Consider the following 25172-nt stretch of genomic DNA (forward strand, 5'->3'; position numbering starts at 1 on the left):
ATGGGCAAAAGATGCTGCCCAATTAGTGCCACTGTTTTACATTCATTGCACAGGTGTGAATGATTCCAACAAGGTGGAAGGCAGTAAAGAATCAGACCAATTATATTTGGGTTGTCAATAGACAAGCATTTCTTTGGGAATATTATGAATTAACAAAACTATCAAATGAGAAGAAGTTTTATACAGTTTTGGGATTGTCCTCTCACAATAAAGCCATTGATAATAATTTATGTATTTCATTGTTAAATAAAAGATTTTGGCTCACCACTGAGCTAAAAAGTCATATTTTTATCATTTAACTCAACATTTACTTCCACAGGGTTCTTGACAAATATACCCATTAGATTGTTGATGCAGATTACTGCTTCATGCTTGGTTCCTCGGTAGTGAATATTTCCACCTCAATTCATGTTGCAGCCCATCAGATTGCTGATACAGATCTCTGCTTTATCAGAGGTCGGTAGGTTTTTTGTACCCTAAATTTCAGGTCCTTTGTTTCAAACTTTGTTTTTAACTTTTACTGTGTGAAATTCATTGCCAAAACTGAGAAATTTCAAAGGTTAGATACTTCTGACAGATGCTTCAGAACCACTGCAATGACACATGAATGGCCACTTTCCTCTCTGACTGGCATAAGCAGAGTAACTCCCCAGTTTAGAGTTACCGAGAGAGTGAGTAAACTTTGTTCAAATTATTTATATTTTGGTGACCAGTCAAAGTTATTGTCCCTCAGACTACAAGGATTATAGAGAAAGGTAAATAAATCTTCATTATAACCTCAACAGAAGTAAATATCTGCTTCTTTTCTTTCATGCATGTATTCTTAGTGCAAGACTACAAGACTCCTGAAGCCAAAGGATTATGGTTAGCTAGCCACTGTGCTTGTTTTGCTAGAAAACAAATTTTCTTAAGCAAGCTGAGATACATTGACAGAACATTTACAAAACTGTCATTCTTCAAGAACATTAAGCAACAGAAGCAAATTGAACTTCATAATGTGGGACTCTGCATCATTGTTTCAAAAATAATCTCATTCCAGTTATGTGTACTGGCCAGGGATCTACAAGAAACACATTCCTAAAGGTAAACCATCTGGTATCAGGGTTCAGCTTACCTCATTTCACAATATATCAAGACACAATGCACAATAACAGAGTAAACTGAATTAGTGCAATATCTTGTAAATTCTTGTAGTAAAGGTAAAAAGAGACATTAACTATGTTCACCGGGGCACTCATCAAAATCATTTGTAAGAACATAAGAACGGCCATACTGGGTCAGACCAAAGGTCCATCTAGCCCAGTATCCCATCTTCCGACGGTGGCCAATGCCAGGTGCCCCAGAGGGAATGAACAGAATGGCTAATCACCAAGTGATTCATCCCCTGTTGCCCATTCCCAGCTTCTGGCAAACAGAGGCTAGGGACACCATCCCTGCCAATCCTGGCTAACAGCCATTGATGGACCTATCCTCCATGAATTTATCTAGTTCTTTATTGAACCCTGTTATAGTCTTGGCCTTCACAACATATACTGACAAGGAGTTCCACAGGCTGACTGTGTGTTGTGTGAAAAAAATACTTCCCTTTATTTGTTTTAAAACTGCTGCCTACTAATTTCATTTGGTAACCCCTGGTTCTTCTGTTACAAGGAGTAAATAACACTTTATTTACTTTCTCCATACCAGTCATGATTTTATAGACCTCTATCATATCCCCCCTTAGTCATCTCTTTTCCAAGCTGAAAAGTCCCAGTCTTATTAATTGCTCTTCATATGGAAGTGCTGTATTGTAGTGCTGCTTGCATTGTTTCAAATGTTTAAAAGGAATCCCAATAACAACTCTGGCCGTTGTAATTTAGCTAATACCAAGTATTAGTACTGTCAACCTTGTGAGTGCAAAAATCATGAATCTGATCCCAAAAAATCATGAGTGATTTTAAAATCTCATGATTTGTGGGGCCAAACCACGCTTTTTAGCCTGTCCTTTGACTTTCTAACTCCCCTCTACTCTTCTGGCTGTGTGTGTGAGAGAATTTCATGCCTCTTCCTGGCTGCTCAAATGGAGACTCCACTTACCCTTTCATAGGATAGGAAATGACATGCAGTTCCCCTATTACTGTTGTCATAAATATAAAGGGAAGGGTAAACACCTTTAAAATCCCTCCTGGCCAGAGAAAAAATCCTTTCACCTGTAAAGGGTTAAGAAGCTAGGATAACCTCGCTGGCACCTGACCAAAATGACCAATGAGGAGACAAGATACTTTCAAAAGTTGGGAGGAGGGAGAAAAACAAAGGGTCTGTGTCTGTCTGGGTGATGCTTTTGCCGGGGACAGAACAGGAATGGAGTCTTAGAACTTAGTAAGTAATCTAGCTAGATATGTGTTAGATTATGATTTCTTTAAATGGCTGAGAAATTAAGCTGTGCTGAATAGAATGAATATTCCTGTCTGTGTCTCTTTTTGTAACTTAAGGTTTTGCCGAGAGGCATTCTCTATGTTTTGAATCTAATTACCCTGTAAGGTATTTACCATCCTGATTTTACAGAGGTGATTCTTTGTTACTTTTTACTTCTATTAAAATCCTTCTTTTTAGAAACTGAATGCTTTTTCATTGTTCTTAAGATCCAAGGGTTTGGGTCTGTGGTCACCTATGCAAACTGGTGAGGATTTTTACCAAACCTTCCCCAGGAAGTGGGGTGCAAGGGTTGGGAGGATTTTTTGGGGAAAGACGTTTCCAAACAACGCTTTCCTAATAAAAATAAGCCCAGATAAACGTTTGGTGGTGGCAGTGGAAGTCCAAGGGCAAAGGGTAAAATAGTTTGTACCTTGGGGAAGTTTTAACCTAAGCTGGTAAAAGCAAGCTTAGGAGGTTTTCATGCAGGTCCCCACATCTGTATCCTAGAGTTCAGAGTGAGGAAGGAACCTTGACAACTGTCTTGACTCCTTCCCTCTCACCCCCCTCACTGCCTGCTGGAGCTTCTGCACTGTGCAGATCCCAAGTACAGGAGAAGTCCCAAAGCAGCAGGAGGGAGGGAAAAGTGTTGCTGCTGGCATCAGGGCCCCAGACTGAGCAGCAGCATTCCCCCATTTCCCCCTCCACCCCAGGACCCTTTCACTGCTTTAGGACCATACATCAAAGGCAGGACTCAATGGCAGGGCAGGTGTCTGTCCTTCGCCCTGAGGATGCTAGCTCACAGCTCTGCCTAGCCTTGACAATCATGGGATCGGAGGAGCATCTCGCATCATCATGACAGCTCTTCCTACAGGCACCAAAATCCTGTGATTCACAGTTTGAGAGAGCTGGCAACATGGCCTTCCCGCTCCCACTCCATAAATATCCACTGCACCGCTCTCAGTCTCCTTCCTGTCCCCACATCCCCCTTCACCTCATTCCCCTGCAGCCCTAAATCTGTCTCCTGCTCCCCAAGTGCCTCACTCCCCCTCTCTCTTCCCATCCACCTTTCACAGTGTCTCCGTTGTTCCCCACAGTCTGCGTCCTCTCCAGCACCATGATCTATGGAGTAACAGCTGTTTTGCCTGTGGGCGTGGTTTCAACTCACACTGAAAACAGGGAGAAGAAATGGAAGCCAACTTTATTAAGGGTAGCCTCACTTCCACGCTCAGAGAGACTACAGGGAAATGGCAGCCATCTTTCTGGCTTCATCCCCATTGACTGTCATAGGAGACGGTGGCTATTTTGTAGAATAAAAAATTCCAGAGTGGGAGCCTTTCATGATGTTTTAACAAGACAGGTAAAAGGCACCTCAAAATTGCTAGCTGCAATAAAATCTAAAGAGTGGGCAATACTGCAGATACAGATGTATTAGAAGAGTGAGTTCTAGCAGTGTAAGAGTAAAGTTGCAGTACAATACTCAGTGTGAAAATGTATTTCAATTACTTAACGTAAGGCTGTTTATAGCTCAAGTTGCTGAAGGAACAAAACACTGGGCGCTAGGTTACAGCTTGTTAGCAAAAGCACAGCTGAAAAAGAGCTCCCAAATTTCTTTAAACAAAGTATGTGATTTAAAGTAATCTGTACTCCTGCTCCAACTTCACTTTAAGAGGAAGAACGAAGAGCTCATTAGGAAGGCAGTTTACAAAGCTACAATGTGCATTAAGCACCGGCTCTTGCACCCAGTGAATTTGCCATTGACTTCAATGAGCGCAGGATTGGGCTGTAGGTGTCTGGACCCAACAACATTAGGCCTTTTGTAGTAATTTAAATATGTACAAGAAGCCCAAAAGTGTCCTCTGCAAGCAGGAGGAGGAAACTGGAGACAGGCCAATCAAGATTAGAGATGTTAACTGGATTTCTAAGAAGAGTGAGACCTATACAACTACTCTGTATTTTTCTTCATCACAGAGCATTTCCAGCCCAGCCCAAAGTTTCCTACTCACTTTAGAATGTTTGGTTTTTTCCCCAACTTCAGAATTTACAGTTTGGTGTAATTTAACACAGATTCTCTTCTTTTACATCAATCATGCTCTTTTGTACTGATGGCACTGACTCAAAAAGCCTCTGAACAATATTTGTTTTCTAGAGCCCCCAAGAACAAAGCTCTTTTCATGCCAATACCTAGAATGCTGAACAGTGACGTTTTGACATTGCAATGTGTATTTTTTGGAAGATTTGTTGTATTACGTGGATGATCCCCCCCCACCCCCCCAAATTATGGTCTTTACATCTTTACTGAGCACAAAGACTCAGCCTACTAGTCTACAAGGTTTTTAAATATGTTTTTTAAACCAAATGCAAATTTCAGTCGAATAATAATTCTTATCTGAGAGGATATTACTGCCTGTTAGTGTATCAGAGTGTTTGGCTCCAGAAAAAACTATCTGCACAGGCAACACGTCCTCCTGATAATGGTTGAACACCATTAAACACTGTATTCTTGTGGTGGAGAATAAATACAAAGGAAAGGAGGCAACTCTGGAAATGGATAAGGAAAGTTACTTGTCAAATTATAGTAGCTCCATGGCCCAATCCTCATTATACCAGGCATTGTAAAAAAACATCAGTAGATTGTACTTGCTCCAAAGAACTCATTAACAGGGCCCTACCAAATTCACAGCCATGAAAAATGCATAATGGACCGAGAAATCTGGTCTTTTGTGCACTTTTACCCTATACTATACAGATTACTCAGGGGAGACCGTTTCTCAAACTGGGGGTCCTGACGCAAAACGGAGTTGCAGGGGGGTTGCAAGGTTACTTTAAGGGGGTATTGCCACCCTTACTTCTGTGCTGCCTTCAGAGCTGGGCGGCTGTAGAGTGGTGGTTGTTGGCTAGGCGTCCAGCTCTGAAGGGAGTGCCCGGCCTGGAGCAGTGCAGAAGTAAGGGTGGCAATACCATACCATGCCACCCTTATTTCTTCACTACTGCCTTCTGACCTGGGTGGCCGGAGAGTGGCGGCTGCTGACTAAGGGCCCCACTCTACAGGCAGCAGCACAGAAGTAAGGGTGGCAATACCACACCATGTCCTCCTTACTTCTGTGCTGCTACGGGTGGTGGCTCTACCTTCAGAACTGGGACCCCAGCCAGCAGCCGCCACTCTCCAGCTGCCCAGCTCTGAAGGCAGCGCCGCTGCCAGCAACAGTGCAGAAGTAAGGGTAGCGGTATCACAACCCCTTCTACAATAACCTTGCAAACCCCCCTCCCCCCCAACTCCTTATTGGGTCAGGACCCCTACAATTACAACACCTTGAAATTTCAGATTTAAATAGCTGAAGTAATGAAATTTATGACTTTTTAATTCCTATGACCATGAAATGGACCAAAATGGACTGTGAATTTGGTAGGGCCCTACTCATTACACTAAATGTAACTACTAAAATGACAGATGTCGTGTACTGAAAACTGTATTTAAATAGTAAGCTATCACTTCAAATGCTCAGGAGTTTTTTCCTTGTCCTGCTTGAAGGCTAGAGGTTTTGTAGGGAAGCGTGTGACCTGGCTCTAGCAGCAGTCAGGCTAGAAAGAGCCAGCCATCCTAGAGCAATGTAGGGTACATTTTGCCTCTCTGCATCAGAGAGCAGCCTGATTTCGGTTCTTGTGTGTTAGGGCTCAGAATTGCAAGATATTTAGTGTTAAAACACACTTTCTGACAGGTTGCAATGTGTCTAATTTTTGTTTGTATGCTTGAATCTGAAGTTTTGGCCAGTTTTGCAGTTGAGGCTGAAACCAGGTTTCCATGCAAAGCCATGTATCCTTTCTCTTGCAGTTTTTCACAAGTCATATTTTCCTCCAACATTACTTGCAATTAACATGGGGAGAAAAAGTCAATTTCTAGTTATAAAAAAGTTAGAAGTGCCCTCATTTGAAATTTCTCAGAGTTTCTGGAGATTTTATAGGCTGCTCTCAATGAGGCATAGCAACTGTTCTGAAACTTTATATTCACACATATGTCAGTGTCCATAAGACTCGTATATAGCAGAGTTTAGGGGGAAAGGTGACTTCTATGGTGTTAACAATCTTTGGCCCCAGTCCTGCAAAGGTTCACAGATGTATTGAACTTTACAGAAGTACTCCCACTGAAGTCACTGGTACTACACAGGTGATTCTATTTACATTTTTGCAGGTTTGAGGACCTCAGTCATAGCGACTGTCAGCAAAGCTACTATTTGCAGATTTACTTATCACTCCGTAGCAATGATCACATTCCACTAAATAACTTCAGTTTCTATCTTGAAGAAAAACATCTTAAAAATAAGCCATTCACAACAGCATGCAACATCACTCTCTATTAAAACTCCTGCCATGAATGGAGCATCTCAAATAAATTATAAAAAAACTATGAAAAAGCTGCATCAAATCTGAAGGTCCTAATTTTGCAAATATCCCAGGAGTTCATGTACAAATTGGGGGCCAGATCCTGATCCTACTGAAATCCATGACAAAACTCCCATTGATTTCAATAAGAATGGGATCTGGCCCTGAGTAAATGGCTTTAGGAATCAGCCCAAACAGTCTACTGTTCTGTTGAATCCCTTTTGTCCCTTATATAGGAAACTTAAGAGAAAAATAGTCTATTGTCCAATGTAAGAGCTGCTCAGAATTTTATATTTCCTGGAATGGAAACTTCCTATTTCGTTACACCCATGAATCTGAGTCTAATCGCAATGTGGAGCATAACTGGAGCCCAATAATTAGTGTGATTGTGTAATTACTATAACCTGTTCTCTATCCAAAACAAACCCAGCCCAAAAGGAACCAGAGGGAAACAGAAGGTGGTTGTTATTATTTCAGGAATTGGAGCACTTACAGAGTACTGGGCCAGGCTAAATGGGATAATGATGGGTAAATATTTTTCTAGTAGAACTCAAGCAATAATTGCAGAATTTATTATGTCGACAATTTAGAGAAAGCCAGCACATATAGACTCATAGACTTTAAGGTCAGAAGTGACCATTATGATCGTCCAGTCTGACGTCCTGCACAATGCAGGCCACAGAATCTCACCCACCCACTCCTATAACAACCCCCTAACCTATGTCTGAGCTACTGAAGTCCTCAAATCGCGGTTTAAAGACTTCAAGGTGCAGAGAATCCTCCAGCAAGTGACCCGTGCCCCACGCTGCAGAGGAAGGCAAAAAACCCCCAGGGCCTTTGCCAATCTGCCCTGGAGGAAAATTCCTTCCCGACCCCAAATATGGCGATGATCTAAACCCTGAGCATGTGGGCAAGACTCACCAGCCAGACACCCAGGAAAGAATTCTCTGTAGTAATTCAGATCCCACCCCATCACAGGCCATTAGGCATATTTACTGCTAATAGTCAAAGATCAATTAATTGCCAAAATTAGGCTATCCCATCATACCATCCCCTCCAAAAACTTATCAAGCTTAGTCTTGAAGCCAGATATGTCTTTTGCCCCCACTGCTCCCCTTGGAAGGCTGTTCCAGAACTTCACTCCTCTGATGGCTAGAAACTTTTGTCTAATTTCAAGTCTAAACTTCCTGATGGCTAGTTTATATCCATTAGTTCTTGTGTCCACATTGGCACTGAGCTTAAATAATTCCTCTCCCTCCCTGGTATTTATCCCTCTGATATATTTATAGAGAGCAATCATATCCCCCCTCAGCCTTCTTTTGGTTAGGCTAAACAAGCCAAGCTCCTTGAGTCTCCTTTCATAAGACAGGTTTTCCATTCCTTGGATCATCCTAGTAGCCCTTCTCTGTATCTGTTCCAGTTTGAATTCATCCTTCTTAAACATGGGAGACCAGAACTGCACACAGTATACCAGGTGAGGTCTCACCATTGCTTTGTATAACAGTACTAACACCTCCTTATCTCTACTGGAAATACCTCGCCTGACGCATCTCAAGACCGCATTAGCTTTTTTCACGGCCATATCATATTGGCGGCTCATAGTCATCCTGTGATCAACCAATACTCCGAGGTCCTTCTCCTCCTCTGTTACTTCCAAGTGATGCGTCCCCAGCTTATAACAAAAATCCTTGTTATTAATCCCTAAATGCATGACCTTACACTTCTCACTATTAAATTTCATCCTATTACTATTACTCCAGTTTACAAGGTCATCCAGATCCTCCTGTATGATATCCCGGTCCTTCTCTAAATTGGCAATGCCTCCCAGCTTTGTATCATCTGCCAACTTGATTAGCACACTCCCACTTTTTGTGCCGCGGTCAGTAATAAAAAGATGAAATAAGATTGGTCCCAAAACCAATCCCTGAGGAACTCTACTAGTAACCTCCTTCCAGCCTGACAGTTCACCTTCCAGTATGACCCATTGTAGTCTCCCCTTTAACCAGTTCCTTATCCACCTTTCAATTTTCATATTGATCCCCATCTTTTCCAATGTAGCTAATAATTCCCCATGTGGAACTATATCAAATGCCTTACTGAAATCGAGGTAAATTAGATCCACTGTGTTTCCTTTCTCTAAAAAATCTGTTACCTTCTCAAAGAAGGAGATCAGGTTGGTTTGGCACGATCTACCTTTTGTAAAACCATGTTGCATTTTGTCCCAATTACCATTGACCTCAATGTCCTTAACTACTTTCTCCTTCAAAAATTTTTCCAAGACCTTGCATACAACAGATGTCAAACTAACAGGCCTGTAGTTACCTGGATCACTTTTTTCCCCCCTTTTTAAAAAATAGGAACTACGTTAGCAATTCTCCAGTCATACGGTACAACCCCTGAGTTTACAGATTCATTAAAAATTCTTGCTAATGGGCTTGCAATTTCATGTGCCAGTTCTTTTAATATTCTTGGATGAAGATTATCTAGGCCCCCCGATTTAGTCCCATTAAGCTGTTCGAGTTTGGCTTCTGCCTCAGATGTGGTAATATCTACCTCCATATCCTCATTCCCATTTGTCATGCTACCATTATCCCTAAGCTCCTCATTAGCTTCGCTAAAGACTGAGGCAAAGTATTTGTTTAGATATTGGGCTATGCCTAGATTATCCTTAACCTCCACTTCTTCTTTCTTTGTTTTCTTCTTATTTATATGGCTATAGAACCTATTACTGTTGGTTTTAATTCCCTTTGCAAGGTCCAACTCTACATGGCTTTTGGCACATATGTAGATAACAGTAAAATTTGCAAGTTGGTGACTGTTTTTCCACTCTCTGTATCTGGATGAATTTTGTTCTAGTAAAAGCTCCTGAGTTTTCAGCCATAGATATTAAAATTCTCTATTTAAATCAAAATATAAAATTCATAATGGAAAGCATTAGCAACCTAAAAGTATACAAGTTGCTGCCACTCCCATTTATAGATCTAAATAAGTATCTATCCACAGAAGCAGCAGTGGCACAAGCTTCGCCAAACATTGGCCCACTCGCCTCCCTAAATCCTAAACAGGAAGAACCAAAGGCTAAAGTAGCTCATTTTCCAGAACTATTCAATCTAGGGCCTTTCTGCCAAAGTTGCTGACAAGGCATGGTGCTAGTTTCTGCAAACTTGCTGGTGCTTCTTGCAATAGACACCTGTCCACTGAGACCATCAACATGTTTCACATTAACCACCAAAACATCAAGTAGCACTACTTTTGATCACTAGCAGCCTGGGCTGGATTTGAATGGTTGATTTAGAGGTGCCCAAAGAAAATCAGTAATTATTGCTATTCATTCATATTAAAATTTTAAAACAAAACACACACACTGGTTTACTCAAATTTCCAAAAACCTACTTCCTTTATTCTTTAAAACACATGGGTTGAAGAGAGAACTATATGCAGGATGTCATCAAGAAGTGAACCTCCAGGACCTCCTCCAACCAAGATGTCGCCACCTACCTGAGCGGCTCCCTAGAAGGCGAATTTTGAAGAGATGTGGGAGACTTTCCTTCTCTCTGGACTCATGCCCACAATGCTACATGACGACTGGAGAAGTGTATCAGCTGCCACTGGATGTGGTGCAAGGTACGCTAGGACCTGGGAGTGCTGGTGCCACAGGTGAAGAACACGGAGCATACAATCATCACTCAGAGGGCCAGAACCATGCCAGAGAGGACCCTGAAGGATGCCATCCACTGCCAGTATGTGGAAAACTTGAAACGGATGCCAGACCAGGGCAAGGCATTTGAGGTGATGTGCAAATGGGACACCAGCAACCACTTCCTCCCCAGGGATAGCTTCACCTGATTTGCCAACTGGAGGTTCATTCACAGGGCCCGGCTCAACTGCGTCCCACTGAATGGAGCTGTGCACCACGGGAATCAGGACAAGCGATGCAGGAAGTGCGGCTACGCCAACAAGATACTAACCCACGTCCTGTGTAGCTGCATGCCCCGCTCAAGAGCCTGGCAGCTGTGACACAATGCCATCTAAGATTGCCTGGTTAGAGCCATCCCACCACCTGTGGGGAAGGTTGCCGTGAACTCCACCATACCCGGAACTGACAGCCAACTGCGGCTGGACATCGTCATCACCAGCAAGGACCAGAAGAAGATCATGACGGTGGATGTCACAGTGCTCTTCGAGAACAGGACCATGGTCTTTCGTGACACCCGAGCTCGAAAGGTGGAGAAATACGTCCCTCTGGCCGACACCTTGAGAGCTAAGGGTTACTAGGTTCAGACACACACACTCATCATAGAACCCTGGGCGCATGGGACCCCAGTAACGAACGAGTGTTGAGAGAATGCGGAATCAGTCAACACTACACTCGGCTGATGCTACAACTCATGGTGTTGGATGCCATCAGGTGGTCGAGAGACATCTACATAGAACACATCACTGGACATTGGCAATACCAAGAGGGATGAGCTGGAGTGCAGATGAGAAGCACAGTGGGGAAAGTAAAAAATATTTTCCTCATGGATTCTATTTTCCAAATGGACAACCAGCTTAATTCTCAATTACTGAGGGACAATCTTCACTCATTGCTATATTTGCTTTCCACAACCAACTCTCTGTGTAACTTCTCATGAGTGAGGTACCCAAATACTTGGATGTGAATATCTAAACTGTATTCTTAAATTTATTCACCTAAATGTGGGTTATTGCTGATTATGCACTATATGTACCTTATGACTTTAAAAACAAACTTGGCATTTGTGGATAATCTAAGCACTATACCCAGATATACAGACATTTTTCTTAACTTTTGTACTATAAAAAAGTGTTAACATTATTTTCTCTACTTCTCCTCCTCTTGGCTTGCAAACTGTCCTAAATGCAGTAATATCCTGTTTTATTTTATTTTGGGAGTCTTTTTTGTTTTGAAGTGTTGTTACTGGTTCCAAAACACTTCAAGTGGTGTTTTATTCTGAAGAGTTACTAAAAGGTAAATCCATATCAAATACATTCAGTTGACAAACATACTTTTTTCTAACTGACAGCCCTGCAAACTCTGCCTGGGATCTGAGAATCAAGTTGCATTCTTTATCACACATGACCAGTAACAAAAATCTCCGCAGGCCTGACTATGCTGAGCAACACCTCTGCTGCCCATTGAAGGCACTGGGTTTGCACAGGTATAATGATTAGAACTTTTTAATCAGTTCTGTGGACAATACAAAGAAGGAACAGAACCAGCCCACTCCCTCAGCTGTGCTGGCTCTAGAAAAATAAAAGCAGTAATATCAAGCTACTTTAATCAAAGAAAGCAGATCTGCTGAATAAAGATGCCTTTTTACATAATCATTTTTACATTTTCACAGTACAGCCATACTTTAATCCCAGCCTTTAGATAATGTATTCTAAAGCTTTACCTTCATGCTTTATTTTAAGCAAGGCCATGACTAACCTCCTATCGCAAAGTACTTTGTTCTTTTAAAAATTTAAAGTATCATGACAGCATAACGGTTTCTCATATCCTCTGAAATTATCTTTTTAAAAGACTGATTTAGCACTGCAGCCTCTCACCCCAAACCTCTTACCCTGACAGACATCCTGGAGAAGTTATTATTCATCATCAGTGAGACACAGGAGATAATGATCCATCACTGCACTGACTACACATACACGTCTGATAACTATAGTGTCAACACTAAAGCTCTCAAAAACTGAAATGCATCGGTCTCTGAGGAAGAAAGGAAATTAGAAAAGAAACTGGTCAAAAATTATGCTGTGACCTGTGTGTGAAAAAATGCAGTCACCTCAAAAATGCAGTGACTCACCGGGTGGTATCTATGGCCCTTTTATCCAGGACCTACTCAATTTTTTCCAAATAACTCAAATACCTCTTGAGGTTTTCAGAGGGAAATAAACAGACCATCCAATGGCTTAATTGACCAGCTGGATGATTCACGTGCATGTAGGATGCAATAGTGAATTCTTACATTTTGATTCTGGATCCCTTATATCTAGTAATGATCAAAAAACAAAGAAAATGGAATTGTTCCTGTCAGAGAAGGATCATGGTGTCACAATTTAGGGTTAAATTTTACTCCTCCCCTTCAACCACTAGTTTTCTTTGAGGGTACTCTAAGGTTTTCAGATCCCAGCTGTCACTACTCTCAGGCTCGGACCTACATCTCTCCTGCTCCAAACCGGGAGTTTAGGCTTATAGTCTCTCTGCATCTCACTATGGTTTCCCCAACAGGTCTGATGAGGGTCCAGTACTGTGGTTAAGCTCTCTCCAGGGGCTATAATGGTGCACCCTAGTTACCAACCAGCCTTCTGCACAAAGCAAACTGCATTTATTCTAAGGGTAAAAGCATTAAAGGGAAACAAAAAAACCAATAAGAGAACATATACACAAGTAGGCAAAAATCTTTCCAACCCTTCTGCAACTCTGTTCGACAGAAGGTCCTATCCATTTCCTGGATCAGAAAGAAGTCCTTAGTCAGTGTTAACCCACCTTTTTACCCAAAAGTCCTTTATTTGTTTGATGGTCTCCGAAAATCCAGTTTGAACAATGTGTGAGCTCCCCAGGGTGTGGTACCTCTCTGGATGTGTTACAACCTAGGTGATTTGTCTTAAAATCGCCTCTAACTGTTTTTTGATTTCTGGAGAAACTGTGGTGACCCTCTGCCCTGGAGTTGCATGCAATCCTTAGCCTACAGTGAAACATAACTTAATACAATATGGTTCCCAACTGCCACAGGTAGGTCATGCAATGTTGATGAACAAACCCCATAGCATTTTGTAAGGAAAGGAATGATGGGGTGGAGGTCCATCAAAAGGCCCCCTTATCTCCAATGTTTCAAAACATCTCATTCAGAGATGCACAGTTCCTTAGAAGCAATCTCCTGAAGACTACACCAGCAGCAATGACCGAGCATATCACATCAGTCAGGAAATACTGGGGTTAGTCAATCCTGGTATAACAATTAATGGTGGATTGTCTTCTAGTGCAGCAATCAAATTCTGAATGTGGATCAATTTCCAAAGTCCAGGCAGCTCATATAAACCAAACCAAGTCTCTGAGTTGTAAGCTTGAACTTTCTTTGTGCAAAAGCCACATGAAGAGATCTCAGTGCAGCTCAATATTAACATTAACGCTGAAATGCCATTGTCACCCAGTTTCTTTTACTTGATAACAAAATAATTCATCCCTCAGTGCAAGTAACATTTATAGAACCAAGTGTAATCTTAAAACAAAGTCACTCTTTTTCAATATTTGCAAAACAGAACTGATATTTATTTTAGAAGTGACAGGTTTTTCTTCTTCACAGGAAAAGCCTACTATTTTCACAGCTGAAGGCAATAATTTCCAAACTGGCAAACATTTCCAAATGAGAAACTTTTGATTATCACTAAGCATCTCTGCTGTTATTGTTTGTTTTCATTACAAACAGTCCTCTGAAAAGAAGGTCAGATGCACACACATGTGGTATCTGTGTACATGATGGTGGGTAGTCAAAGTATTTAAGCACTTACAGAGGGCATTATTATAAATTTCACATTTGCCACTCTGCAATGATTGTAGTATTGTGCTCTCCTCTTCCTAATACAGGAAGACAGAATTGTTACTACAAGTACTATACTTGAGGTAGCAACATGAACATTGTAATGGTACCTACTGTATGGCAACAACCATCATATTTTTCTTGATAAACTTTTACAACTTGCACAAGTTTGATGCAGTCTCCAAAAGGCCCTTTAAAAGGTTTATTTTACATGCTAAATGTAGTTGTGTTTTACTTTTATATAGCTTTGTCCCTCATGAAGATCCCAAGGCACTTCACCACCACTGAAATGGAGTCACTTCTGGGGTATGATCATACAGAGTAAAGTCACCCCGCTTCCTCAAAAATCCTGAAACTCCAGTGATATAAAACACACTCTGAACAATGTTTTGATAAGAGCTACATCTGCTGGAGAATTTTAGCTGTTTAGATTAAGCTGTACAGGCTTTTCTAGTGTGAGAAAGATAGCCGGGGCAGGTTGGGAAGAAGAAAACCTTATTGTAGTATGAGAGTACCTAAAAGAGGATCACAAACGTTTAAGTAAAGATCAGTGAGAACCAAGAATAATTAGGATAGCATGTGCACCCTTCTGAAAGTTATAAGTAGTTGTATAAATAGTTTAGATTCTATTTATAGGCTTTTCTCTCCTCAGCACTATTCAGTGTTTTAAACCCTTTGCTCTTTGAGTTACTAGCAAAATCGAATTTAGCTGAGGTTTGACTATGATCACCCTTTATTTTCTTAAGGTTATCTGAATGAATTGATGGTTAACTGAATTAATTAATATAAAAAGGAGTTGAGATACTTGAAGAATGATTCCATTCAATTAATCTATGTAAAGAACATCACCTCATTTTGACCAAAAGACATTTAAGTCCAACTATACTTGGACACCAGTGGATTTCTGCCTGTGAGGTAAGGGGAAGTACTATTTTACTTAAGGGGTACTGAGGCACCAAGAAGCTAAGTGACTTCCCCAGCATCAAGTGGTAAAGTCTGTGGCAGAGCAGGGAATTGAATGTTGGTCCACAGAGGCCCAAGCTAGCACTCTAACCGCTGGATTGGACCATAGATTTATAGATACTAAGGTCAGAAGGGACCATTATGATCATCTAGTTCGACCTCCTACAAAACGCAGACCACAGAATCTCACCCACCCACTCCTGCGAAAAACCTCTCACCTATGTCTGAGCTACTGAAGTCCTCAAATCGTGATTTAAAGACTACAAGGAGCAGAGAATCCTCCAGCAAGTGACCCGTGCCCCAGGCTACAGAGGAAGGCGAAAAACCTCCAGGACCTCTTCCAATCTGCCCTGGAGGAAAATTCCTTCCCGACCCCAAATATGGTGATCAGCTAAACCCTGAGCATATGGGCAAGATTCATCATACTTCCTCTTCCAGCAGGACTGATTTACCATGATTGCAAAATGTTTGTGTGATGACTGAAAATACAGTTGGCCTTATTTTTCCTCACCTTCAGCCTGATTCTGAAGTTGTTACACATGCAAAGTTTCCATTAATGTCAGTGCGATATAAGTAATTTATTTCTTCCTTTTTCTGACAGCTGTGGGATGTACGATGTGTAACACTATACACCTAAAGGATACTGATAGGGAGAATTGTGATGTACCAAAAGTAGACAATATAAATAATTTGATCAAATCCCTACCACCGGATCTCAGTCTAAATGAAATAATTATAATACTATCACCCACAGAAAGAATTATCAAAAGGGTATTGGTTATACAAAGTAAAGCTTAAAACACAAATCAGAATTTCTATCCCAGGGGAAATTCCGATATTTGAACCTGTGTTTTTGTCTCAAGTTGGGATAAGAAGTTGAAATATTGAAATTTCACAGAACCTGAAGTTCTGGAGAAAAAAAACAAAAAACCCACACGTTTGGATTTAGCAATACCAAAATATTTTGTTTCAAAGCAATTCAACATTAAACTTTATCTCCTCATGGTGCAGCATTGCCTCATGGTAGCAGCAGTTCAGGTACCTCATGCCCCCATTCTCCTCTGCTGGGCTGTGAGGTGAGACTACATCTCATAATGCAACTGCAACACCACAACTCCCATGATGCACTGCACTCCGGTCAGAGTGCAGAATGTTGCATCATGGCATTTGTAGTCTGGCCAGACAGACTGGTTCATATGAGAGAATAGGAGCATGAGGCACGCAAGCTACAACTCCCATGAAGCACTGAGGCACCAGAGACACACACAATCTAATATTGAACTGACCCTAAACTGAACATTTAGGGACATCTCAACAAATTGAAATATTTTGTTGATTTTTACCAATATAAAATGAAAAAAAAAAAAATCAGGAAAATTGAAATTTTCCTACAGAAAAAGTCTTGATGTTGCAGAAATTGTGTTTTCCATCCAAAAAGTCACTAATGAAAAATTCTTACCACGGTGAAATACAAAGATGATCCTTTACTGATAGTACAGAAGTATGTTTGAGGTGTCAAAGTCAGAGTACTACTTTAGCATTTGATTGTAGTAGTACTTACTCAAAGTTCTGTTTAATTAAATTGACTACATTTGAAGTGCTACTCAATACAAGTACAGGGTATAGAATTAGGGCCTTAATGTGCACCATTCACACAAATGTTCAGTCAGCATTTTGCACACAAAACATAGCTAATCAAGTCATTTCATGCAGCCAGCTATTAGGGAAGACCCAACACAGTTCATGATTGGACTATATTGGTAAGAAAAACACATGTCTCACGGGACATGTAGGCAGGGAGCAATTTGAAATACAATACCAACATAGACTGCTGTACTGTCTAGGATTTCAGCCTTATGCTGCAAAACCATGCTAAGGGTATTTTATTTTTTGCATATTGTTATACAAAGCTGTATTACTACAAATGATGAATTATACTGCTTTAAGCAGTCAGCAGTGCACAGTCCAAAGCACTTTAAAGGCAGGCCTCTCCGGTAAAACATGAATATATTATCTTCTAGCTCAAGCCCATCAGGCCAGTGTGATTTAATGCCGCTCATTATGCAGAAAGGAAACAGCTTTAGCAAGAACAGAAATGCAGAATCCTCCAAAGCATACCTAGCATTACACTATGTAAACGAACACAAGGAAATAAATTGCAGATGGTTTATTGAAATAACTCCACCGATAGTCTATTGTGCTCATCTCCTTGAACTCTCAAGAAACAGTTATTCATTTCGTTACATTGTTGACACCATGTTGGTTTTTTTCAGATCTTCATTACTGGTGGAACAGGGCCCTCTTCCCTCACTTACATCACTCAGTTGAGAAAAATATAGTCTTTATCTGCTCTGAAACCAAAAGCTTGTCTATACCGTTTTTGAATTATTTACATATACAGGTTTAGTTAAATTGGTGCAACCCCTTAGCATTCCCAAAGTTATACCGGTAAGAAGGAATGCCTATGGGTATAGTTATTTTCTGAAATTGATCCCTTCCCCTAGATGGTAGTCTTGCTCTTGTTCTTTCTTTCCCCCTCCCCACCTCCCACCACCCCCATCGTTCCCTTGATGTTTCTCTCAAGTGAGGCTGATAAATGGCAGAAAGCAGATGTATACTGACTTGCTGTTCGGCTTTAACTGTGGAGTCCAGATACCAACGATCCTGTGCCATGAAAGCCTAGGTTCCCCCACTCCAGTGTGCAGTGCAGAGGAAAGCAAGTTCTTCCTCATTTCCCTGAAGAACCCTCTGGATGCAGAGCAGAGTGGCACATAAGCACACCTTAAAATTAGAGAGCACCAAGTGCCATAGTGATCTATGCACTTCATTTCTCCAGGGAGCCACCCTGATGTTCTCCAAAACCCTGGCCAACAAAACAGTGTGCACAATTCCTTTGAAACCAGACTACAAGAGACTATTCTTTTTTTAAGCCATAAACACTCTTAATGACATGAGTGAGGATTCCATCTGCCTAGGAGCCAGTGTCTTGCGTGCCTCCATTGTGATATGCAAAGTCCTATGGATTCATCCCTGAAAAGGAGACTAGTGGAGGCTTTCAGACCTTTCCTTGAAGGTACAGAGTATTTAGTAGTATCCTGTATTCAGCTCTTAAAGACGTTATGAAAACAAAAAGCTCTCCTCACTTTGGCTTCACATTGCCATGAGCCAAAATCCACAGGCCACAAGTACAGACTCAGCCAGTTGAAGTTCCACTAATAGCTGTTTCATAAATCCAAGTCCAAACCAAGCCATACCAGGACCAAAAATAGTTGGGTTTCAAGCACCCTCTCATCAGAAGTTTCTCAGATTAATAGTGAGTTGTGCATTCACTTTTAGTTCAAGTAATTTCTTTCATTCTGGCTTCAGCTCCCCAATCCTTTGCAATGTGACAGAAGCAGCCCTTAGGAAGGAAGGCATTTGCATAATTCCATGCCTCAACAACTGACTTATCTTGATTATATTGCCGGAGGGTGCCTGCCAGGCAATGCCTCACCCTCTGCTGAGGTTTCAGACACTGGGAAAGATTTAACTATCCCAATGCCTTATTCATCAGGGAGCATAACTTCAAGGTTAGCCTATCTCAACCCACTTCTGTGTGTGAAAAATGGGGAGTCTGATCTCCTGACAGTGTTTGATTCCCTGGGCCCAGTATCACATTTTGTCTTTTCAGCAGTTTCTAATGTCATCCTTCCAGACAGACTAGCTTGTATTCCACAGAAGAGTAGATGGCACATCAAAATCTCAAAGCTGCTGGCAAACTGGATTCTCCCAGCAAATCTGGTGGAGCCAAAAGAGAAGAAGAGAAGAGACAACACAGTGGAGGCTGTCAAACTCAACAAGCAGAGGGAATAATGAACAAAAAGTACTACCACTGGAACTGGCCATGTTCTTTCATTGGGCCATACTATACATCCTACTCTTCTCAAGGCCTTGCATGATCTGGTAAAGTAGAACATACTGCTGGAAATTTTATCTTTCACTCTTTGTAATTGAATTCATTGGATGAAACACCAAAGACAACAATATTACTACTTTTATTACAGTTTAATCCAGAATGCCCCACTGCCCCCACTCATCAGCTCAGGGTCCATTTGGGCTAGGTGCTGTATAATCACATATTAAGAGCATGCCTGCCCCCAAAGATCTTAAAGTTAACAGGTTCCTTTTGAGTACTCCTAAAAAAACTCTGGATAGGTGGGACCATTTTGGTTTAAAGAACAAATCTTTCACACCCAAAAAAACTGAACCCAAAAAAAGCCTTTTTGGGATGTTAAGATGGTTAGAATATTGAAAACTTTGTGAATTTCTGGTTCTCTAAGGAGAAAACAGAAGTGCCAAAATATCATAAGAAGTGAGAAATGCCAATTTAATGTTCTTAAACTAAAACTAAAATATATCAGAAGTTATATGAGTTTTCCAGATTTATTTTGCAGACTTTGAAGTCCAAATAAGTACTGGAGATTGAGCCACCAACTGGAAATAACTAAAATCTATATTATGCGAAAATTTATGAAGTGAAAATGGTTGGTTTAAACACAGAATTATGCATACAACTGCACAGAGTTGTTCACCATGAAAGATCCCAGAGTTGGAACAGTGATAATAAGGTATGTGGGCAGGTACTGTCCAGCAAGTCCTGCAAAGTAGCAAATATAAAAACGCGTCGGGGGAACAAACAGTAAGTATCAGAGACTACAGAGAAAACTTCTAATGGTGACTGAGCAATGGTCACTAAGCTCCAGGCTTAAGTAACAAAATGAAAAATAGCATAGGCGGGGGTAGGGGTACGGGGGAGAGAATGTTTGAGATCAGAGTCAGCTGTCTAAATGGCAGCTCAAGAATTTGTGTGTGGCTAAGGGGAATTAAACATTTACCCTTTTTGGAGATTTTCAGAAACCTCACAGGTTAGCAATGAATAATGAGAAAAAAACCCTTGCCTTGCTCTAAGTATGTGCAGGAAATTAAATTACTTTCTATGTGCAGAAAGTGACAGACAGAAACTCATTACAATAACTAATGAAGATGCAAGTTTTAGGGATCCAAAAGAGCACAGAGAGGTGCAGTGAACAAATGAGTTTTAGAAATAAACAGAACATGGGTAAGAACCTGAAGGGTATGAAGAGCAAGTCAGATCACATTTCCTAGAGCCAAATCTAAAGACACCTGAGAGCAATGCACTTACCAGAGTTATCAAGATAGGACTGTGAAAGAAAATGGGAAGTGTAATCATATGGAGCTATTCATTCAGTCATTTTTGCATGGTTGATAATAGCCTTCCTCACCACAAATGCTGCATTTAAGCATGTTCCAGTGGAATTAATTCCTTTAGACAAGCTTCCACAAGCTAGCCAGCAGGTCAGTAGCCAGAAGATTTATCCTACTTGCCATCAGTAGAGGGTTTCTGGCTACTGTTCTGGGCAGGGAGAGATATCTCCCAATTCATCTCTGGAAGCTCTCTTGTTCAGCTTCCAAGCCCTCCAAGAGAGGCTCCATCCTCCCCAACCTCCTCTTCCCAAGCTCTGTAGAAGGGTGGCTCCCTTCCCCATCTCCTACATCACTTACCTAATACTACATTCTACAGCACTTGCCCTCTCTGATTTTTAATTTGTAAACTAAGTAGGAGAGTGGATATGCTGATGGGTGCTTAGCCATCCATTTCATGGCACAACAGAGTTCTATTTACCAGCACAAGAGCATCTCTTAGGAGTCAAGGGTACAGATAGACTGCACCTTGCCCAGAGATATGCCTCTAGTCAGAGTATTATTCCAGAATATTTGCAGTTAGCAGTATTGACCAAAGTGAAAAAAAAATGATGGGGCATTTCCAGGTTTTATCCCTAACCTGAAGTCCTGCCCAGTATGTCTTATGCACTTTTTAACAGCCAGTCCAAAACTGTTAAGAACAAAGTGAATAATTTTTCAAGATTCTTCAGAAAGGGCCAAGTTCTTTGTACTAATCTAACCCTTATTCGGGCACTAGCTTCAATGGGAGTTTTGCCTTGGTAAGGATTGATTTTAAGGGATTCTGAGGACTTAAGAGCAGTACCCATGTTAGTTAAGACACAGACATTGACAATGGCAGGCAAAAAAGTAATGACCCTAGTTTTCTCTGTACTGTACCAAAGCCAAAATAAGAAATTCTGCAGATGTGGACAGGATCCCAAACGTTCTTACAAAAGGAGAGGATAACCTGCTTTAAGTTCAGCTGTGCAAAATTGTGATGAAAATTGACAAACCTCGGCACAAAATATCTTTGCCTAGCTTTTTGCACAACAATAGATAATAAACTTACTTAAATGTAGTCCTTGAAGTGCGTAGACAAATAGAATTTTGTCATAATGCAAGGTTTACTTGACAAGGATCCCTCCCCCTTAACTAACCAGGGGGAAGAGGGAGTGGGAGCGCTTTTAGCAATGGAGGAAGTACTGCTGTCCCTCTATTTAACTCCCAAGCAAGACAAAACACAATGAATTAGCATTCACAATGCCCTCTCTGCACTGCAGTAATTTACACCCCACCACAAGCATGTGATATCACTCATGAAGTATTTTAAGTAGTTTAATATGTTGCATTGTGAAATAGAATGCAGCATCCTAGAGAAACTCATTCCACATTGTTGTGCATTTCAACTATAGCCATCAGATGACGGCAACTAAAGAAATAAATGATACAGTTAACAGTGAGAAGGAGCCCACTAGGTGGAGTTTTATAAAACATCATGACCGTGTTATGCCATTTTCCTCTGGGGGCAATGATTCCGATTGTCCGGTTAGAATTGTTGCAGTAGAAGCTTTTAATAAAACAATGCCACTTAATAAAATCATAATATTTTGTCCCGGAGAGTAAAGATACTTTATTAGTGGATAATTTTCATGACCAAACAACAAAATTGTAAGAAAACATGGCTGTAATACTACTAATCATGTCTCACGGCTCAAACACACTGCTGTATATTTCAGGAAGCCACTTCTGCTCTGACAGTGATTTCCATCTTGCGAGGTTCTTTATTTAGTAAAAGGAGAAGGGAACTTATCTTCCTCTAACACATCACCGTAGAAGCAAGATATTAAATTTGCTAAGCCAATGATCTAATCCAGTCTGGCAAATCCCATGTCTACATGGATTAGTTCTGAACTGGAAATTGGAAACAATTACAGTTGGCGAGTCAGTGCCAATGAGTCTGACACAAAAATATCTGTGATGGCATAGATGATTCAAGTTCTTGACAGGTAAAATTTGAGTGCTAATGTTAGTTGAGAGATAAGTGTTGTTTATAAAGTCACATTCCCACTAACGCACATTTATAAGAAGTGACAAAGTACTGAACATCTTCAGCAGGGCACGCAGGAGCAGCATTAAAGGAACATTTACCCTCCAGAAACCTGACCAAGCTTAAGATTGACGAGTATGGGGGATTTGTTAATTATTGGTACAGCACAGATTTTTCCATTTATGCCTTTGTTAGAGTGAAACAGAATTCAGGCCAAAACAAATACCTTCATGTGAGCACAAATGCAATATTAGCACTCGTAAGGTGCCAATGTGGTAATTTTGAACATTCCTTGAAATGCTACTTTTTATATTATCACTCCACTCAAGTCAGTATTTGTTTTTCTACCTTTATGACACTCCCCATGTCAATCTTCACTGGTAAAATGGCACAAATGATGGTGTCTATAAAGGCCTCGTTTTCCACTACAGTCAAGAAAGTGACTACCCCCACCCACTATGACCTACAGCTTATGATCTGTTCATGTAGAACATGTAATATAGTACAGCAGGAACCAGATTCAGCTCTAGTGTAAACAAATGAGTGCAATTTAATTTAGTATAAACGAAGGCTAGGGAAAATGCATCTGCTTAGAGCAGGACTGAATCTATGCCACCTTCAATTAAAAAAAAAACCACAAACCTTTTCTACTCCCAAGGGAGACAGTAATCATCAATATAAAAAGGAAAGGAGGACTTGTGGCACCTTAGAGACTAACAAATTTATTTGAACATAAGCTTTCGTGAGCTACAGCTCACTTCATCGGATGCATTCAGTGGAAAATACAGTGGGGAGATTTATATACACAGAGAACATGAAACAATGGGTGTTACTATACACACTGTAACCAGAGTGATCACTTAAGGTGAGCTATTACCAGCAGGAGAGCGGGGGGGGGGGGGGGACCTTTTGTAGTGATAATCAAAGTGGGCCATTTCCAGCAGTTGACAAGAACGTGTGAGGAACGGTTGCGGGGGGTGTGGGGGACGTCAAGAATTATAACATTCAAAAACCAGTTGGAGAACACTTCAATCTCTCTGGTCACTCGATTACAGACCTAAAAGTTGCAATTCTTCAACAAAAAAACTTCAAAAACAGACTCCAACAAGAGACTGCTGAATTGGAATTAATTTGCAAACTGGATACAATTAACTTAGGCTTGAATACAGACTGGGAGTGGATGGGTCATTACACAAAGTAAAACTATTTCCTCATGTTTATTCCCCCCCCCCCCCCCCAGCCCCACTGTTCCATAGGGAACATTATAAATGCTTCTCCATCAGCTAGAGCAGTGGTTCTCAAACTACGGGGTGGGCTTCCCAAGAGAGATGCGGGAATGTGTCATGGGAGGCATGAGCTGTGTGCTTTAGAGCGCTGGCTGTCAGCCCTGGGTTGGGGATAAAGGGGATAATCGGAGCCCTGCCACCCCAGGGCTGACAGCCAGAGCCCCACCACTCAGGTTCGGACTTTCCTCCCCCCACCCCCCCCCCCCCCCCCCCCCCGCAAACCCTCACCAGGAGGTAGTCCAGGCTCAAGCTCTACCCCCCACCCAATCCCTCACCTGGAGGCAGTGGGGCTCCAGCTGTCAGCCTCAGGGTGAAAGCAGAAGCACAGAAGTGAGGGTGGCAATGGGCCACTAAGTCTGCTGTGAAGATTTATATTGACAAACATCACTTTTCACATTGCCACCCTTACTTCTGTGCTGCTACTGGTGTGTTGCTGCCTTCAGAGCTGGGCACCTGGCCAGCAGCCACGGCTCTCCGCTTTGCCTTCGGAGCCGGGTGGTGGTACATGTACTTTTTTGGGGGTGTAAACGTCTGCAGACACAAAGAAGGGGGCTCCATCAAGCAAGTCTGAGAACCACTGAGCTGGAGGGAGGGAAGCAGACACTGTTCAGTAACAAAAAGTGCTTCTTCTCCCACATGGATCTAAGTGTTCTGCCAGCCTGGGGAAGGATAGATCAAAACAAGGGAATAATAGTAGGTCTGATGTAATGCCAGTGTAACGCCAGGTGGGCTAGGCAGTCCTTTTCCTTGTTAATCTAGCTTATAATGGAAAGAATGTATGTCATCTTATTGGAATTCTGCTGACAGAATTACAGTTGGTAGCCTCTTCCTGATGCATTTTCATGTACAGACTAAATAAATCATGGTGCGTTGGTTTGTTTATTTATGAGCAGGAGAGAAGGGATGGAGAAAGCACTGTCAGACTAACTCTCCCCCAAGCCACTTAATTCACACACTGTATTCATTATATCTCCACAATTTGTGATAAATAGAGGCATCCACTTTTTCTTTACCCACTCCACACTTTCAAGGCTTTATGATTACTCACCATATGTGCCAACGCTGAGCCTCAAGACACTGGGAGCCCAACACACACACCCACGACAACTTCTTCAGTGCACAAGCCACATGATCTTTTCAACATATTGATCCATTACTGCTTTGGGTTCCTGTTTTCAAGGATCACTTCCACGGATGGATGACTAGCCAGTTGTATGGAACACCGACCAGTCTCACAACCAGCAAAGGGATCCAATGGTGGAACAAGGTAAGAAGCTGCAACTTGCAGACTTGAGAAAACTGTTACATTTCACCTCGGTCCTG

The 25172-nt window shown here is 41.4% G+C and overlaps 1 protein-coding gene and 1 long non-coding RNA gene across 5 annotated transcripts in view; both read right to left on the reverse strand.

Moving 5' to 3' along the window:
* Nucleotides 1–23212, reverse strand: part of LOC122464586 — a 24265-nt gene extending 1053 nt beyond the window's left edge. Inside the window, exons 1-2 of the long non-coding RNA XR_006288765.1 lie at nt 23202–23212; nt 7880–7886 (exon numbers count right to left, since the gene is read on the reverse strand). This is a non-coding gene — a long non-coding RNA (uncharacterized LOC122464586). The remainder of the gene's footprint in view (nt 1–7879; nt 7887–23201) is intronic.
* The window catches only part of FBXL7 (F-box and leucine rich repeat protein 7), a 311069-nt gene that overhangs the window by 152417 nt on the left and 133480 nt on the right, over nt 1–25172 (reverse strand). The window lies entirely within an intron of this gene.

This window comes from Chelonia mydas, chromosome 2, assembly GCF_015237465.2.
Source record: "Chelonia mydas isolate rCheMyd1 chromosome 2, rCheMyd1.pri.v2, whole genome shotgun sequence".
Classification (NCBI taxonomy): Eukaryota; Metazoa; Chordata; order Testudines; family Cheloniidae; genus Chelonia; species Chelonia mydas.